This window comes from Rhinoderma darwinii, chromosome 11, assembly GCF_050947455.1.
Source record: "Rhinoderma darwinii isolate aRhiDar2 chromosome 11, aRhiDar2.hap1, whole genome shotgun sequence".
NCBI classification, from domain to species: domain Eukaryota; kingdom Metazoa; phylum Chordata; class Amphibia; order Anura; family Rhinodermatidae; genus Rhinoderma; species Rhinoderma darwinii.
The window spans coordinates 40,580,731-40,593,869 of NC_134697.1; positions in this window are offsets into that span (position 1 = coordinate 40,580,731).

Below are 13,139 nucleotides of genomic sequence, written 5' to 3' on the forward strand. Positions count from 1 at the left end.
CACGTATCTGGTGCTGTCTGAACCTATACACAAATCTCCTTTCAATGAAGCCACCACTAGGGGGAGCTTAATAGCCCACTGCAGACGGATTTATAATTGAGTTTCATGGGAGTTGTAAAAATCCTTCTTTATTAAGCTCCCTCTCTGTGGCTGTGTCTTTGTTTAATAATAAAAAAATTTTAACCATTTTATTTGACAAAAATAATGGGGCATCTGGAAGGGATAAAACTTTTTCACAGCCCTGTGTATTAGTTCACCATGAATTAAAAATTCTCAAAATAGAAGACATTATACAATCCACATGACTGTATCACAAGCATAATCATTTTTAAAACATTAAATTAATAATTAAAGAAGCTTCCTACATTTACATTTGCCACAAATATGTTGATATTGACTTTAATTAGATTTTTGGAGTTTTTCTTCCTATTTCTTCTGTTGCCACATTTAATAAATAAGCACCAACTGTTTCAGAAGGCTGTTTGTAAAGCACAGAAATAATTATTCCTACACGAGCTGAAGATAAAACTAACTCATTAGCGATTCAGTTACAGCTGTTGATGTATTGTACCTGGAGGAACATTCCTGATGTCATAATCTGCTTGCAAAAAAAAAAAGGTAGAAAAACAATTCAGGGCACTCAGATGCCTAAGATAAATTACATTAATGTAGATTGCATTTCCTTTTTTGGTTATGTGGAAGGAAAAGCTACACTTATATTATAGATAGATTTCTACTCAGGCAAATAAATAGAGAATAATGATGACTTTTTAATACAATTTAGGGCAAAACAATCAATGTGTCATAAGCAAAATAAGGTCTAAGACAGTCCTGAAAACTGTCACAGGGGACTTGCTCCTAATTTGATCATAAACATTGCAACTAAGGCCTAATGGCACCTAATGCCTGGTTCACACAGGGTCATTTTTTTTATACCTAAACCAGTACTAGATACTGAAGGGAAAACAAGTATAGCGGAAAGACTTAGGTCTCATGTACAAGGCCATAATACAAGTCCATTTTGTAGAGGTACATGGGGCGTTACGGTAGCTTTGTATGTCTCTGATTTTGTACCGAGATATATAGAGTTGTTTGGCTGTTGGATTCCATCCAAATCCCACAAAGTATAAATCATAGTTTGTTCCATCGCAAGCTGATGGAACATTGATGGTGCCACCGAACAGCGTACTGCACATTGCTCTACCATGGGCCATACTTATCTTCCTGTTTGGAAAAACTCCTGGTTTTGGCTTATGACCTTTGAATTTAGTCTTTTCTTTGCCTTTTTATTTTTATTTTATTTTATTTTTTAAATGGGCATGACAGGGGCATGGCATTGGGGTGGCTTATTAGCCAGAGCTCTGAGACGTATTTATCACTGACTAAAAACTGAACTTACTGTTAAAAAAGTGAGTCACATGTATAACAGGTCAGATCTGGTGTAAGATTTGTGCCTATTTTTTAACTCTCAACGGTATTATAAAAATGTATCGTGAGTCAATAAACAGACACAAACTTGCATCCCACTCTAATATTAATGGTCAGAAAAGTGCCAGTAGGTCAATATGGTCTCCATATGATGAAGATGAAGTACAGCCCCCTCCATCGGAGATCAGAGAGTTGCAGAGGATCTGCGTAGAGAGCCGTTTATGTGTGCATAGTGTATAGGAGTGCTTCTCAAACTGTGAGGTGTGCCTCCTAAATGTCCCTTATTCAGCAGGCAGGTTTTGAGTCCCATGGTGCTTCTGTCCCAGCAGAGGTGCTCTAACACAGATCGCTTTATAAGGAGTCACCCTGAGAGCATTATGGTTAGCACATCTACATGTCCCTCTTATAGCATGAATATTGTCTGCTGGTGAGGTCCAGACATCACTATTGTTTGGCTGGTGAAGCTCAGAAAAAGTTTGAGCTATCATCTGCTATAAAATCTTTCGCCCTCTAACGATATTAAGAGGACTCTTTTGAGACTGTCCCAGTCTATATAGCAAAGCTGAAGAGCAGCAGAAAAAAGGAAATGTCAGTCTATTGTGTGAAAACTGGAATAATTCAGGTTTCTTAGTCTCATAAAAAGCAAAGGTTTTTAATATAAGCTTGATTTAAATTATATGGATTTTCTAATTATACATTCTCTTCGAATTGAAAAAAAAAAGTTTTTGCATTTTTGCATTATTTAGCCATTGCTATAATTTTAAATATACTTTCACTATGTCTCTTTCAAACTCATTGTATGGCCTCATGTGAACTGCTGTGTTATGGCTCTGTACAAACCCCAAATTTGACAAAGCCGAAATTTGGCACCCCTATCTTGGGGCCCAACTTTACCTCCATATGCCTCTAATTTCCTATGGAGACAAAAGTTGTGTTTTTTTATTTTATTTAATTTTTCATATGAATCAGACAGATTAAAAGTGGTATGCTCAATCGGTCTCGTATTATGGAGGCATGTTTCTAGGGAAGAATATGTCCATAATATGTTTGTGTACGGAGGCACCATACAGCGGCACACAGAGTACCTATAGCTAAGTCCTTTAGGGGATTCAATATCCTGCCTTACATGCCATGTATATGGACCTTAAGACTAATCAACATATATTAATAATGTAAATTATTTTAATTTTTACCTATGGATACTTTATGAAAATAGTAATTCAATATATTAATCATTGCTATAAACATAGTTGGTAACTTGAACCTTTCAGTAAATCTTTAGGCTAAAATCTATTTAATAAGTAAAATAAACAGAAAACTGACACCATATCTTCTCACAAGTCATGCTGGTAATAGGATATGCATGGATTTTTAATGAGTTAACAAAAAGGGAAAAAAAATTGATAGATTGCCGTTCGCCTGATGCAGACATCTGTGTGCGCCTTCCAACAATTTTAGCAATTTCTAAATATTTAATATTAAATAGCTACTATATCATTTCTAACCTCTGTGTCAACGAAATTTGAAGACCAGACACAAAAAAGGTCACTTAAAAAGTGCATAAAAGTTAAAGCAAATATTACTTAGTGATTCATATAAAGAAGAATTTGCCATGAAGGCAGAGGTTTTTTTTCATGTCCGTATCAAAGGAAATGAAATGTTTGCAATACTTTTCGCTTGATAAATTTATGAAACCATTTGTAGTATGAACACTGCTGACATAAACAGACTGTGACCTGAAAATGATTATATTCTACTCTGCAAGGAACAGAGAAAGGGGGAAGAATATATTCAGCAGTCGGAAACATTGCCACAGGGCCAGAGTAATCCTTAATTAACTGAATATATTAACACAGCACTATAAAAGGAAGGAAAATAATTTTGTTTTTATATCACGCCCTTTGAAAAGAAGTCATTCCGTTGCAATTTACAAGCCACAATAAGCTGTAATAGCCAATGGGCATTTTCTATAATAAAACAAGATTGTTTCAGAATTGGGAGGTTAAAGCTGAACCTTCACTTTCTGATATATTATTTATTGATTATGTGTGTTTTTGTGAGATGCAAGTGTATGCAGCACTTTTATTTTTATTATGTGAAGAAGGCAGCAAAAGTGAAAATTGCTACAAGCACTCATTCCTCCTCTTAAGATAATAGTACTGACTTAAAGAGGCTCTGTCACCACATTATAAGTGCCCTATCTCCTACACAATGAGATCGGCGCTGTAATATAGGTAACAGCAGTGTTTTTTATTTAGAAAAACAATCTATTTTCATCAAGTTATGAGCGATTTTAGCTTTATGCTAATGACTTTCTTAATGCCCAACTGCGCGTGCTTTTACTTTTGATCAAGTGGGCGTTGTAAAGAGAAGTTTATGATGCTGACCAATCAGTGACCAATCAGCGTCATACACTTCTCTCCATTCATGTACTCAGTACATAGTGATCTTGCGTTGTTCACTATGTGATGTCACTAACTCACACATTAACGTTACTGAAGTGTCCTCTACAGTGAATAGACATCACCTCCAGTCGGGACGGGATGTCTATTCACAATCCCGACACTTCGGTAACGTTTGTGTGTGATTTATAGCACAGCAAGCGTAATCTCGCAATGACGTGATCTCGATGTTCTGTGCTGTAAATCCCACACAAATGTTACCGAAGTGTTGGGATTGTGAATAGACATCCTGTCCTGGCTGGAGGTGATGTCTATTCACTGTCAAGATACTTCAGTAACGTTAATGTGGGTGAATGTGACAGCACATAGTGAACAATGCAGGATCACTATGTGCTGAGTACATGAATGGAGAGAAGTGTAGGACGCTGATTGATCACTGATTGGTCAGCGACATACACTTCTCTCCACAACGCCCACTTGGTCAATAGTAAAAACACGCCCAGTTGGGCATTAAGAAAGTCATTAGCATAAAGCTAAAATTGCTCATAACCTGGTGAAAAATGATTGTTTTTCTAAATAAAAAAACACTGCTGTTACCTACATTACAGCGCCGATCACATTATGTAGGAGACAGGGCACTTATAATGTGGTGACAGAGCCTCTTAAAGATTATTCACTAAATGAAGACATAGCATTGTCACGCTACATTTAGAATTTTTATAAGGCAAATTTTTCGTGAATTTCAACGTGACATATACTTCTTCCATGGTGACATATCAACGTGGCATATACGTCTTCCATGGTGACATATATTTCGACCCATGCTGACATATCAACTTGACATATATTTCTCCTATGGTGACATATCAATGTGACATATATTTCGACTCATGCTGACATATCAACTTGACATATATTTCTCCCATGTTGACATCTTGATATATATTTCCTCAAAGGTGACATATTAACATAAGGTTTGCAAAGTGACATGCTCAGCTCAGTCGACTGCGCTATTGATTCCATCAAAACGACGGAACCCTGTCACAACGGTGACAAACGGAAACCATTAGCTAGGTTTCCGTCACCATTGAGTTCAATGGTGGGGGAAACGGAAGCTAAGGTTTCAATTTGCCTTTCCGCTGGGGGGTTAACCCGATGGAAACCTCAGACGGAACCCCTCAGCGGAAAGGAACGCTGAAAATTATGTCAGAAGACATTGAAATTGGAAAATGTATAAGTGAATTATATACATAAATTCACCTCATTGTTTGACCACTCATGGTCTTATTAAAATCCTAATGAATTTAGGACATGTATTGAACGCTATTGATGTTACACGGCGGCTTAGTGGGTAGCACTGTAGTCTTGTTAAACCCAAAATCTCCCTGTGCTTGGTGGGTTTCCTTTGGAAACTCCGGTTTCCTCCCACACTCCAAAAATATACTGAGAGGTTATTTGGCTTCATATGAAATTGGCCCTAGTGTGTACAGTATGTTTGAGATAGAGGAAATTAGATTGCGAGCCCCATTATAAACAGGGACTGATGTGAGTGATAATCACTGTTCAGTGCTGTGGAAAATATACACCGTGTTCCAAATTATTATGCACATTAGATTTAAGTGTCATAAACATTTAATTATTAGTTTTTCAATTAAACTCATGGATGGTATTGTGTCTTAGGGCTCTTTGGATCATTGTCTTCAATCTCAGACACCTGTGATAATTAGTTTGCCAGGTGGCAAAGGAAAACTACTTAAGAAGGACGTTCCACATTATTAAGCAGGCCACGGGTTTCAAGCAATATGGGAAAGAAAAAGGATCTCTCTGCTGCCGAAAAGCGTGAAATATCTTGGACAAGGTATGAAAACATTGGATATTTCAAGAAAACTTAAGCGTGATCATCGTACTGTGAAAAGATTTGTGGCTGATTCAGAGCAAAGACGGGTTCGTTCAGATAAAGGCATAATGAGGAAGGTTTCTGCCAGACAAATTAATAGGATTAGGAGAGCAGCTGCTAAAATGCCATTGCAAAGCAGCAAACAGGTATTTGAAGCCGCTGGTGCCTCTGGAGTCCCGCGAACCTCAAGGTGTAGGATCCTCCAGAGGTTTTCAAGTGTGCATAAAGCTATTATTCGGCCACCCCTAAACAATGCTCACAAGCAGAAACGGTTGCAGTGGGCTCAGAAATACATGAAGACTAATTTTCAAACAGTGTTGTTTACTGATGAGTGCCGTGCAACCCTGGATGGTCCAGATGGATGCAGTAGTGGATGGTTGGTGAATGACCACCATGTCCCAACAAGGCTGCGACGTCAGCAAGGAGGTGACGGAGTCATGTTTTGGGCTGGAATCATGGGGAGAGACCTAGTAGGCCCCTTTAGGGCCCCTGACGGTGTGAAAATGACCTCTGCAAAGTACGTAGAGTTTATGACTGACCACTTTCTTCCGTGGTACAAAAAGAAGAACCGTGCCTTCCGTAGCAAAATTGTCTTCATGCATGACAATGCACCATCTCATTCTGCAAAGAATACCTCTGTGTCATTGGCTGCTATGGGCATAAAAGGAGAGAAACTCATGGTGTGGCCCCCATGTTCCCCTAACCTCAACCCTATTGAGAACCTTTGGAGCATCCTCAAGCAAATTATCTATGAGGGTGGGAGGCAGTTCACATCAAAACATAAGCTCTGGGAGGCTATTCTGACATCCTGCAAAGATATTCAAGCAGAAACTGTCCAATTACTCACAAATTCAATGGATGCAAGAATTGTGAAGGTGATATCAAAGAAGGGGTCCTATGTTAACATGTAACTTGGCCTGTTAAGTTTTTTTTTTTATTGAAAGAGCTTTTGATTTCTGTAAATATGACCTCCTGATGCTGCAAATTCAACAAATTACCATTTTAGTTCCCTTTACAACCTTTAAAATGTTTTGATCTCTGTTGTGCATAATAATTTGAAACAGTGCATTTTGAGTTTTTTACTTCTAAAAAAAATTATTATCAATAGGAGATTTGTTCAATAAAATTTGCATTATACTCCAACGGTTGATGGCTTGAAGATTATACTGACTGTCATTTGCATCGACTATTTAGGAAAATCAGCGAAAAATAACATTTGCATAATAATTTGGAACGTGGTGTAGTGGCGCTATAAAAGCAACAAAAATAAAAACATCATAAAACCTATAAAAATGATTTTTTTACAATTTGTAGAAAAAAATATTGCATAATAGTAGTGAATTAGATAGATTTAAAAAAAATTTACTTTATTAGATACATTACATCATGCTCACCATGTGAATTACGGTTTTTGAGTAACTTGAAGTCAGATTATTACACATTGATCAAAGGGAAATTGCACATTTCAAAATCTCACATTGCCAGTAACTTTACAAATGCCATGTTCTGTGCTGTAGGCTATGTAGACAATATAATCAGGACTCATATAAAATGTTCATAGGTAAAATATCTTTGATCAGTTTAATATAAGTTTGCCATAAAACCAATATCTGACTATATAGTATACAACATTTTGGAACACTAAGATAATTGTTTAAATCTTAAAAAAGATTGAAAATAGATGGTAAAAGCAAAGACTGCAGGTTATAAATAGGTAAATTTCAGGTGGCTGTAATTTAGTCGTATATTAGAGTCTGTATTACGGTGGTGCACGCAGTATCCAACCAGTTCTATTAAAATGAACTTAGATCACTATAGGATTCTATTGTCATCTAAGTCTGATTCAGTAGAATCATGTGGGGTCCAGGTGTTATAGCCGTAATATGGCTCCTAACATGTGGATAATAATCTTAGTAGCCTTTTTGATCTGTATCTAAATATTTCGTAGATGTCTCTATCACTTACATTACCAGAAATTTTTCTTTTTATGTTGACTGATTTAATACATATTTGATGTACATGAAAGAGTTGTAGCTTGGAGGTCCTGGACTGTGGTGTAAAAGCTATACTTGGCCTTCCCCCTAACTGCCAATATGTTTACATGTCACTGTATCTAATGATGACATCACAAAATATACGGTATGTTTAGTAAAGGCATTGTAGCATTGTACCACCGTCTTATAATTTGATATTTGGCTAATGTGGAATGAGAAAAGTAAAGAATCTAAGGGAAAAAAGGATGGAAAATCCCTGCCGATGTTAAAGGCTTAGTAGAAACACATGTACATGTATAAACGTGAGGTAACCTGTTACTTATAATCCCTTACTACCTAAGGCCTCATGCACTTGGCCGAATTTTCGATCTCTACAAGTTCTGAGTTGTACAGAGCTATTATATGGCATACATAGAAGTCTATGGGCCCACACCATTTCATTATATGCCTCTGGTTTACAGAGGAATACAGAATCCAGCCGAAATAAGTAATGCCATGCTCCATCATATGTTGCATTAAGGAGATATTGTTCTTTAGAAGCATTGCTGGTGGGGTAAGAACTCCACAATATGAGGCCATACTAAGGTACCATATGGCGGCACATGGAACGCCTACAGCTCCATAGTATGGAATCATAGTGACTCGGCAGCTGTGTGAGACCTAATACTGAAATTATTTGGATATTGTGGCTGAAATATTGGTAAACCCATAAAAGGACACATTTTCAATAAGCAGCAAATATTAATAAAATATTTTGTTTTATTGTTTAATAAGACATTAGTATCCTTTTAAGAGGAACCAAAATCAATAAAGATACAGTTTAGAGAACATTCTAACATTATTGCCAATTACTTTACTGTGTTTTTTTTCTATTTAACAGACTAGGCTAAGCTCTGTGAAAGCCATACAAATTAGGCTTACAAAATGTATTGATGAAAGAGACAATCCACAAAAAGAAACAATTGAAGACTGGAAAAAATAAATTCAAATACATTTACTGGAGATGAAAAGGTTTAGAGAGCGCAGTGCAGATGTGACCCATTTGTTCTTTGTTTTTGCAGCTGTTTATTCACTGTACATTTCGATTGTAGGGCTGATGCAGATAACGTAAAACCGATTTATTTTCCCAAAGATAAATAAAGTAATTAGAGAACAGTGTGAATTTTTTTTAATGTGATTTGTGAATATGAATTTAGGAAAATGTAATATATAAATATAATCAATAATTATTTCTTATTTAGCAACTATAACATTGTAAAAAATTATAGGGAACATTGGTACTGCCGGGGGCTTGTCAATTTTCTCATTTGTACATTGAAGTGGAAATATATATGCTCAAATATTAACATAGCACTATTCTTATATGAAACTGCATATAAACCTTATATAGGAGGTTCTGTATATTCTTTGAACAATGTAGACAATTATGAAATAAAATGTGTAAAGACTATGTACACCCTCTCAACAATTTTTTTATTTTATTTTTCCAATTCATCTAAAATGAAAAACAAAAAATTTTTTGCAAATATTCTTAATTAAAAATCTTCTTTCATTTTGTGCTTACAGCTCATATGCAGACCTATGTACATCCTTGGTAACAGACTACAAACAACCCCTGTAAAGTCTGATCTTGTAGTCATAGTTTTTTTTTATCTGTTCCCTACCTTTTGCTTGCTTAGGCTTCGTTCACATCTGCGCCAGGGCTCCGTTCCAACGGAACATCAGAGCTTTCCGTCGGAATGGAGCCGTGACTGAAACAAACGAAAACCATAGGTGTCAATTTCCATCACCATTGATTTCAATGGTGATGGATCCGGTGCTAATGGTTTCCGTTTGTCTCAGTTGTGCAAGGGTTCCATCGTTTTGACGCAATGAATACCGTAGTTGACCTATAGTTTCCGTTTGTGTCAGTCAGGGCTCCATTCCGACGGAAAGCTCCGACGTTCCATTGGAATGGAGCCCTGGCGCAGATGTGAACGAAGCCTTAACGAATGTATGTTAGCAAGATCCAGGGGACAGATAAAAGGGAGTGTGATTGCAAGAACAGACTACACAAAGTCTGTTGTTAACACGGAGATGCATAGGTCAGCATAAGAGCTGTATCCACAAAACAGAATAAAAAGATTTGCAAAGTTGCTTCATTTTCCATATGCATTACAACAATAAAATATTGGTTGAAAAGGAGATACACTTTAAAGACAAGGCATCCAATCAAACTATAGCTGTAATTCTTTTAGGACAGGTATAGTCAGACAATCACTCTAACTAAAAACCAGACCCTATATTATTAGCACCGGAATTGATCTAACTCAATGTATTGAAATTGTAAGGGTATATCTACATGCGGCAGATGTGTTACCAAAATTTTTGCGACTGAAAATCTGTTACATACTGTATATCTGAATGCCATTATTTCTGCAGCATGTGCATGGATTGTCACATCCCCCATTCACATATATTGAACAATCATAGAAATTCCAGCAACAAATCTGCCTTGTGTGAATATATGTACACCTTTGAATCAAATGTTTTTTTGAAAAAAACAAAAAACAATATTTTAAGAGGTTTAAAACAACTTTTCAATTCACTTTTATTCATTTTGTTTTACATTTTAGATAGACCTACTACTTATCCTGTATACATAGAAGCTGTATCCTTCCGTCAAAGCCTATTCCGTTAGGTCAGCTGGACTGACGGGTCTGGTGAGAGATGGACCTGTAAGTGTCTGACACGGATCCAGATAATATTGATTACATCTAGGTTGATGAACTTAGATGTGATCATTATTAGCTGTTCGTCTAGCTGACCTGACGGACTCGGCTTTGATGGAAAGATAAAGCTTCTATGTATACAGGATACATAGAAGCTGTGTCTTATAAAGTAAAAACTATTTTTATAATAAAAGTCAATTCAACTTAAAATATTGATTTACAGAAAAGAAAAATTAGATTCAAAGGTGTATATAGCCTTTAAAGAGGCTCTGTCACCACATTATAAGTGCCCTATCTTTGTGTGGAACTTACAGCACAGCAAGTGTGATCTCGAGAGATCACGCTTGCTGTGCTGTAAATCCCACACAAGCGTTACCGAAGTGTCGGGATTGTGAAGAGACATCGCGTCCTGGCTAGAAGCGATGTCTATTAACTCTCAAGACACTTCAGTAACGTTAATGTGTGAGCAAGTGACAGCACATCGTGATCTAGCAAGGTCATGATGTGCTGCGTAAATGAATGGAGAGAAGTGTATGGCGCTGATTGGTCACTGATTGGTCAGCGTCATACACTTCTCTCCACAACACCCACTTGGTCAAAAAGTAAAAACACGCCCAGTTGTCTATTAAGAAAGTCATTAGCATAAATCTAAAATAAGTCATAACTCCGTCAAAAATGATCGTTTTTCTAAATAAAAACCAATGCTGTAATCTACATTACAGCGCCGATCACGTTATGTAGGAGATAGGGCACTTATAATGTGGGGACAGAGCCTCTTTAAGCCGGCTTGCATGACATGTGAGTCTACTACTATACCACATATTAAAAATCTATATGCTGTATACTATATATAAGCTCGGTGTGTTTTGCAGAAATACCATGTAAGATAACTAACTAACCTGAGCGGCCTGTATTGGAGACATTATATTGCTATTTAACTAGGACTCTAATTGTTTCTATAACTCTGATTTTGATCTTTCTCAGAGTAAGACACGCATTATCTATCTTTATTTCTCTGCTTTGAAGAACTAATTTTACAATCGTATGTGGCACACAAGGATTGAAAACTCTGACTTAATATATCCGTTCATCTACAGATGAACTAATTACCATATATTTAATCATCATATATGTAATACTTTTGGATACAGATTTGATATACCACTGTTTGTCATCCCTTAGGCCTGATTCAGACGGGCGTTGAGCATATCGGACATGAAAAACTGCCGTTTTTTAAAGTCCGAGATGCATCCATGCTCTGTGCTGTGGGACGCGATATCACGCATCCCCCATAGACTACAGTGTATGGAGGGATGCGTGAAGCTTGAAAAAATTTCCTATTTTCTCACGGACCCTTCACACGGTCCATTGAAACAACGGGCGTGTGAACGGCCCCCTTGAATTATATAAGTCCGTGTGACGGCCGTTGTTTTGACGGCTGTCACACGGACATGTAACACGTTTGTGTGAATAAGGCCTTACTGTGACTAAAATATTAGCGAATCTCCAAGATATACTGTGCTACATCAAATATTTAATTATTTGTATTATAGATTTTTTTCTTTCTGGTGGATATTTATTTTTTATGAGCACGATATGAACAAAATGTTATTTAGCTATTGCAGCAATATTATTCCCTTAAATGCCAGATTATTAGACTTTTCTGTGAGACGTCTTTATCTGCAACCACTTTAACCCAATAATTGAACAGAGATACAGTACAAGTCTACAATACCTAGTGATAATCCCAGAAAGCTCGACATAATCAGGATCATTTGTAAAGAACTTCTGAATATGATGTCATAACACAAAAAACCTTGTGTATTAAAAGTGACCAAAAATATGGTCTTGTAGCTCATAGCAACCATTTAAAGTTCACGTTTCTTTTTTCCATTGAAAGGTAAACTCTAATTGGTTAGCAAGGCTCATGTATCATAACTAAGATTTTAGACATTTGGCCAATTTTTTATACCAGTAAATTTTACTTTATCCAAGACCGACATCAAATTAAAATCTATACACTACATATATAAATACTGGCAATACTTAACATGATATCCACATTATAGTTGATTATATCGCAATCCAAAGGATGAAAATTAGACTAATCCTCTATATGTGCCACAGGAAACCTCCATTTGGTCTCCCTCTCAAAAACTACTGCATCTAATAATGGAGGTTTGAGAATAGGACTGTCTCAATGGAGACCAGGCAAAACCAGTCCCACTTACAAAAGTTCCAGTAAGTTTAATGAAACTGTGACATTTATGTGCTTTTTAGTGGAAGAACTCAGAGCTAAAGACACCATAAACCCTTCATTCCTTGAGTTTGTTCCCTGAAGTAGTAACCACCCCCCCAGCATTATTTTCTTTCTCAATTATATTACGGAAGTTAAAACTTTAAGGCTGGGTTCCTACACAGCGTAAATACTGCAGAATTTCTGCAACAGAATTCCGTGCGGAAATTCCGCAGCATTTACAGAAAAGTGAGTGAGATTTTGCAAATAGAATGCAGAAAAGTCGTGCGGAAAGTGTTCTGCGGTGCGACTTTCAAATCCCCAGCATGTCAATTTATGCTGCGTATTCTGTTTGGAGATGCTGCGTGTTTGGTCCGTAGACTTCAATGGAAGTTCCACACTAAAATACGCAAGTTCAGTGTTCAGTTTGTTGTGTTTTGTATAATGTTTACATAAAGTTTACATAAAGTT